Below are 7,953 nucleotides of genomic sequence, written 5' to 3'. Positions count from 1 at the left end.
GAAACACCTGTGAACTTTTTGACATGGAAGCAAATCATCCTTGACTCGAGGAACCGCCTATGATGATGATGAGGCCAGGGCAAACAATTCCATCTCTTCCCCATGGTTATCCAGACACAGGTGCTGAAGGTCCTGTTTTTGCTTTGACTGCTGGATTTAGCAATGTCTTGGGGCATCCTAGCTTGCACACATGTTGCCATGCATGATCTGCTCATATTAGTGGGAGACTTCATGAATGGCAATGATTTTCATTCCAGCAATGTGACTCCTAGTGTTAGAGGGATGAGCTATGAGGAAGCCCCGACCTGCATGAGAACACCAGCGGCAGGTCAGGGCCATAAAAGAAGCGGCGAGCAGCGGCCCGGGAGCAGCGTGGAGGCATACTACTCCAGGGAGCAGCGCGAGTTGGTGCAGGAGGTCGACAACAGCGAAGAGTGATGTCATCAAAGCCCAGGTCGATGATTGGAACGTGGGCAGATACAGCAGGAACGGCAAGGTCGGGTCGAAGTAGCGGCGAGAGACTGTAGAAGGACGTGATCGGGTCCCAGGGGTGGCAAGAATTCGGGGCCAGGGGCCTAGGGGCAGCACTGGCCAGCCCACACTGCGATATGTGTGCATGTTAGGTCATGCAGCAGAGCAGGTCTCCAGTTGTCTTCGTTAATCCTTGCCACTGGACCAAGACCTAGCTCTGTCAAGCCCGTGTGGTGGCTGGTGTGCAACGGTCACCACACGTTAAAAAAATCCACGCACAGGCATCTTCCACCCTTCAGGATGTAGTTCGGGTCCCTCATTGAAACACCTGTGAAATTGTCCTTTTTTGGCATGGAAGCAAGTCATCCTCGTTTCAAGGGACCGCTTATGATGAGGAACTGCACCTCAGCTCCATTTAACTAACAAATATCTCAGTCTTGAAAGCTCCAATTGCTCTAGCATCCACAATCTTTTAGAGGTAGAGTGTTCCAGATTTCTACTAATCTTTATGTAGAAAATGTGCTTCCTGAATGACCTGGGTCTAATTTTAAGGTTATGTCCCCTTGTTCTTGATTCCTCCACCAGAGGAAATAATTTCTCTGTAGCTACCCAATCAAATCATTTTAACATTTTAAACACCTCGATCAGATCAACCCTCAATCTTCTGTATTCACGGGATTTATTTAACAAACATCTAGATGCTGAAAGGGAAGGTCTGTAGGTTTAGCATTCAGCAAGAATGAGATCAACTGGGATGAAAGCCCTTCTTCATCTAAATCAACTTGGAGCATAGCAAATGCAGTGTGGAGTTCTGCATGGATTTTTTAAAAACTTTGCTGTGAGCTTCTTGTTTGGCACACACTAAGAGTACTCTCTCCAAACCCCCAGCAAACATCCACTCAATAGAACAAAGGCAAAATACTGCGGGTTCACTCTATCTCAAAGCTGTCCTGGTTTGCAGTTCCATTTTATCCTTTGCCTCATCCAGTGCTTTAGCACTTCATTGGCTGTAAAGCGTTTTAGGATGTCCGGAGGTTGTGAAAGGCGCAACATAAATGCAAGTCTTTCTTTCTTTAACAAAATCCTTTTTTTTCTTCTTTTCAGGTGTCAAGGATGTCAAGGGCATTTTTCCCTCCCCTTGAAAGGGCCGCTGCGCTGCCATGGCTCACAGAGTGAAGGCAAGGTGCACCGACAGAAAAAGCTGTCGGAGACACCGCATGGCAGATTAAAGATTTTTGCAGCTAAATTTCATGGGAGGTGCAATGGAGGTGCGGGAGATTGGCGGTGCGCCCTTTGATGACACGCTTACGACGGTCGGCAGCAGGGGAGCGGAAGTGGAGACCGCCAGAAAAATCCCCAAGCTAAATTTTGCTGGCGGCGGCCATTGGACCGGAAGTCAGCTACCACTCCGCCACCTGACTGCCGCTTTCTGGCGGTAAGTGGCCTTTTTGGGGTGCTAAATTTCAATCCCCTGATCTTCATCCGCTTACACCCCTCCTCAATGACTTTTGAGCGCAGCATGATGCTGAGCTCTTTTTCCATTGCCTTCGTCTCTGTGCCCACTTCTTTGGCCAGGAGTCTTCCCCAGTGCATAACGGACCCCTTCTCCTGTTTTCAGAATTCTCATTCTACCTGGACCCCTCCCTATAGCCTCTTATCCTCTCTAGATCTTTTCATTGCAAGCTGCCGTTGTGACATCAGCCTTCTCAATTTCACTACTCCTCACTCACTCCAACCTACCTCCCTCTGAACTTGCAGGACTCCGTTCCCTTAGATCCAACCCTACCATTGTCATTAAACCTGCTGACAAGGTTGACGCTGTTGTTGTTTGGTGAACCGACCTCTCCCCTGCTGAGGCTGAACGCCAACTCTCTGACACCTCCTTCTACCTCCACCTGGACCCTGCCACCCTATCACAGGCCTTCCCTTTTGTTCTTTCCTCTCCTCACCCCTTCTCCTGCCACTGCATTTGCTTAAAATCTGTTACATCTCTAACTTTTTCGAGTTCTGATGAAAGGTCATTGACCTGAAACGTTAACTCTGTTTCTCTCTGTTTTTCTCTCTCCACAGATGCTGCCTGATCTGAGTATTCCCAATGTTATGTTTTCGGTACGACATCACAAATACACAAGCTGATAACTTCAGGAGCCCTGTCAGGTGACTCCCTCTTTATTGTTGCAAACAGCAATGGCTGCAGTGCCACAGTAGCCCACTGGGTGGAGCTATATATATTATACTCCTTAATGAAGAAGTAATTATAACAAACAATCATCATGCATAACTTGCATGGTTATAGATAACAAAAGATATGGACTTATTTTGCCATATTTACAAATCAAGCTTAACCACTTACTTTCTGTTTCGAAGAGGATACCTTCGCTCTTGAACAGAACCTTCCAAACATGGTGTCGAACTTAGACTCATTCGAGGCTGATCCTGAGGAAAGTTTTCCTCCAAGGGATGTCCTTGATTTACATTTGAACTCTCTACAACTTCAGACTGTTGTCTGCCTGACTTGGACTCAGACTTATATTCTGACTTTCTCTTGGAGTTGCTTCCAGTACATTTGATGTAGGATATGCTGCTGGTACTTTACTTGTATCAAAACTGTCTGATGAGTCAGAAATAATCAAATCATTCCAACCTTCAATTCCTTCCACGTCTGTAGGTAAAATACGATCAATGTGAACAAACCTAACCGTTCCATGATTAAATATCTTTACAAAATATGTGCAAGGACCACATATCTTCACCACTCTTCCTGGTAACCACTTTAACCATTTATGGTGATGGTTCTTCACTCTCACCTTCTGATTTAATTTCACACTTCTCTCTTTTACTCTACCTCTGTCATGATTCTCTTTCTGTCTTAATAGTTTCTCTTCTACGCACTGTGCCAAGTTTGGTTTCAACAACGAGAATCTGGTTCGTGGCTGTCGTTTGAGAAACAACTCTGCTGGTGTTCTACCGGTAGTTATATCAGGAATATTATGATATGTAATTAGAAAATTAGCCAATTTGTGGTCCAATGACAACTGTCGTTACTTTGGATTTGGATTCAACATCTGTTTGATGAGGACTCGTTTTACAATTTGTACTGTGTGCTCTGCTGCACCATTTGAAGCAGGGTGGTATGATGGAACCTTGGTATATTTCACACCATTTTTGCTCATGAACTGTGCAAATTCTTCTGAACAAAATTGTGGTACATTATCAGAAACAATCTCTTCTGGGAGGCCAAATGAAGAAAATAATCTTCGCAAAATGTCTAATGTTATATTTGTTGTTATTTTCCGCATTGGAAACACCTCGACCCAGTTCGAATGGCTATCAATCACAATGAACAATTGTTGTCCTTCTAGCTCAGCAAAATCGATATGTAACCTTTGCCACACCCTGTGAGGCCATTTCCATGGCTGTAATGATACTGATGGTTGTTTCTTGCTTACCGATTGACATGTCATACACTGACTGACAATGTACTCTCTATCTTTATCTAGATCTGGCCACCAAAAGTAACTGCATGCAAAACTCCCAGGTGCTGGTCATGATGATCTCCTAATAATTTGGACCTGAATTTATTTGGTATAACCACTCTTGCACCCCACATGATACAATCTTTATTGACTGATAATTCATTCCTACGAATGAAGAATATCTTTGTCTGTTACCTGGTTTGGCCAGCCATTTGCGATGTAATCATACACCTTTGACATAACTGGGTCATGTTTGGTTGCTCTACCAATCTCTTCAGCTGTGACTGGCAGTTCATCAATGTATGAAAAATAGAACACTTTTTCCCTATCAGGTATAACTCGTGATGGGGAAGGCAATCTAGACATAGCATCAGCATAACTGTGATCAGCTGATCATCTGTATTCAATTTCATAAGTATATGCTGAACAAGTCAAAACCCATCTCTGCATTCGGGCCGCAGCTAATGTTGGAACTGGGGACTTTGGATGGAGGATTGCTGTCAGGGGCTTATGGTCCGTAACTATAGTAAACTTACGACCATACAAGTATCTGTGGAACTTCTTGACCCCAAAAATTAATGCGAAAGCTTCCCTTTCGATTTGTGCATAATTACGCTCACTGGCACTGAGAGTGCGTGAAGCAAAAGCAATTATCTCTCATCCCCAATACATGAGAGGTCACTGCCCCAACTCCATGCGGAGAGGTGTCACATGCTCAATTGATCTCCTTAGATATGTCATAGTGAACTAACATGGTGCTCTCTACCAATTTGTTTTTACATTCCTTGAATGCTGTGTCGCATTCTTCTTCTGACCACTTTCAATGGACCTGTTTTTTCAATAGTTCATTCAGTGGATGTAACACTGTAGCCAAATTTGGTCGGAACTTCCCATAATAGTTCAAAAGACCCAAAAATGATAGAAGTTCAGTCTTGGGAGAGGGTGCATTTCTGATTGTATCCAGCTTTCCCTTGATTGGATGTAAACCATCTTTGTCTACTCTGGGCCTTACGCTAAACATCCGTAAGACAAAGGTCCTCCACAAACCTGTCCCCCAGTCATCAACATAGAAACATAGAAAATAGGTGCAGGAGTAGGCCATTCGGCCCTTCAAGCCTGCACCACCATTCAATAAGATCATGGTTGATCATTTCCTCAGTACCCCTTTCCTGCTTTCTCTCCATACCCTTTGATCCCCTTAGCCGTAAGGGCCATATCTATAGAAACATAGAAAAACAAAATCCACGGTACGGCCCTGGACAACGTGGACCATTTCCCATACCTCGGGAGCCTCCGATCAGCAAGAACAGACATTGACGACGAGATTTAACACCGCCTCCAGTGCGCCAGTGCAGCCTGAGGAAAAGAGTGTTTGAAGACCAGGCCCTCAAATCTGCCAGCAAACTCATGGTCTACAGGTCTGTAGTAATACCTGCCCTCCTGTATGGCTCAGGGACATGGACCATGTACAGTAAACATCTCAAGTCACTGGAGAAATACTACCAACTATGTCTCCACAAGATCCTGCAAATCCCCTGAGAGGACAGACACACCAAATTTAGCGTCCTTGACCAGGCCAACATCCCCAGCATTGAAGCACTGACCACACTTGATCAGCTCCGCTGGGCAGGCCACATTGTTCGCATGCCAGACTCGTGACTACCAAAGCAAGCGCTCTATTCGGAACTCCTTCGCGGCAAACGAACAAAAGGTGGGCAGCGGAAATGTTACAATGACACCCTCAAAGCTTCCCTGATAAAGTGCAACATCCCCACTGACACCTGTGAGACCCTGGCCAAAGACCGCCCTAAGTGGAGGAAGTGCATCTGGGAGGGCGCTGAGCACCTCGAGTCTCACCGCTGAGAGCATGCAGAAACCAAGTGCAGGCAGCGGAAAGAGCGTGCGGCAAACCAGTCCCACCCCCCTTTCCCCCAAGGACTGTGTTTCTCGTATTGGACTGTTCAGCCACCTAAGGACTCATTTTTAGAATGGAAGCAAGTCTTCCTCGATTCCGAGGGATTACCTATGATGATGACTCCACTGAGTTTTGAAATAACTCACACTTGCGAGCAGTCACTGTGCTTCTCTAGCCATTTGAGGACTTCATTCAATATGTTATTATGAATTTGCCTATTTGGTGCTGAAGTTAGTATGTCATCTAAATAACATACTACCCCTTCAATACCTTGCAAAGTCTGGTTCATCACCCCTTGGAATATGGTGAAGGCGGGAGACATTCCAAATGGTAGCCTATTAAATTGTTATAGGCCTAGATGAGTATTTATAGTCAAACATGACTTGGACTCCTCATCTAGTTCAAGTTGTAAGTAGGCATTCATAAGATCCAACTTTGAGCAGATCTGACCACCTGTCAGTGTTGTGACCAAATCTTCTACATTTGGCAATGTATTGGGGAGATTACCGCTAGAACCTGGTTTACGGTTACTTTATAATCACCACATAATCTTACCTTACCATTAGGCTTAGGTGCAACAACAATGGGTGTAGCACAATTACATAAATCTATCTTCGAGATAATGTTCTCAGTCTCTTGTCTTTTGAGTTCTTGCTCAACTTTCTCCTTGAGTGCATATGGTACGGGATGTGGCTTGTAGTAAACTGGTCTAGCGTCCTTCCATATCCTGACACTCACCTTGAAGTCTTGGACCGTACTGCCCGTTTCACAGAACACCTTTGGGTACTTCTTGATGACATCATCCTTTGATCCAACTCTCATTTCAACATGAAAAATCTCACTCCAATCCAGCTTCAGTGATCCCAACCAATTTCTTCCTAATAGTGGCTTATCTCCTGCCACTACTAAGAGAGGCAAGCTCTGAAATTGATCTTTGTATTTCACCGGTACGGTGATATGACCTACCACAGGAATGTTCTCTCCTGAGTAGCCTCACAGCTCTATCTTAGATTTCTCCAATGGGAAATCACGCAATTTGTGGAGGTATAGCGATTCCGGTACTACACTCATGGAAGCACCAGTGTCGATTTCAATGGGTATCTTGGTTCCTGCAACATCTACATGGATGATGATACTTTTCGAATCTCTGTTAGATACCCCTGTGCTCCTGATGTGTAGCTCTAAAACCTCCTCGTCCTGTTGTTTTTCTTCCATGCTATGTAGTCTCTGGGGATTTCTACTTATAGCTTTGAAAGTTGGTTTATTCTTCAGTCGGCATGCCCTCGCAAGATGCCCAGTTTTCCTGCAGAAGAAACACTCTGCCTTCACATATGGACAACTTTGAGCAATGTGTTGTCCCAGGCACCGATAGCATGACTTCAATACACTATTACCATGGCCAGTTGCTGAGACCTTGTGGCCCAACTGCCTTTTACTTTTAACCTGCAGGCAATTCACCGTGGTTGTCTGACGACTGGAAATGGTACGAAATTCTTGGGAATATTGGTTGGCCATGCCCATTGACATAGCTGTCTGACAAGCTAAATCAAAAGTCAAGTTAGGAGTTGTTAGTAACTTTCTTCTGATCGCATCATTTTTCATCCCACAAACAAAGCGGTCACGAAATTACAGTGAATAGATAGCTTTTTTTAATGCTACAATGTACTCACTGATACTTTCATCGGCTAACTGATCTCGTATGCCGAAACGATAACTTTCAGCAATTTCCAGGGGCTCAGGACTGTAGTGCTGTTCTAACTTAGTCTGCTTAAGCGATGTGTCCTTTGGCTTGACAGGCACAAGCAAATTTTTCAAGGTTTCATACAAATAGCCCGTTGTCTTTCCAACACCACCCGGTTATGGTTTTCATCATTGGGGACCTTGATGATATTATTTGCGGTGAAAAATATTTCTAGCTGCTCCACATACGCTCCGAAACTTTCACAGCTCCATTGAAACTCCCACAAGCGCCCTATTATTCCCATAGGCGCAGCCATCTGGACCCTGGCAGTTCAACAAAGTGTGCTTATAATTGACCTTGGATTTTTAGCTGCTAATCAAAACAGAGAAGCTCTCAAAGTCTCTCTGTCA

Source organism: Pristiophorus japonicus, chromosome 4 (assembly GCF_044704955.1).
Source record: "Pristiophorus japonicus isolate sPriJap1 chromosome 4, sPriJap1.hap1, whole genome shotgun sequence".
Classification (NCBI taxonomy): Eukaryota; Metazoa; Chordata; class Chondrichthyes; family Pristiophoridae; genus Pristiophorus; species Pristiophorus japonicus.
This window is presented reverse-complemented; position numbering follows the sequence as displayed.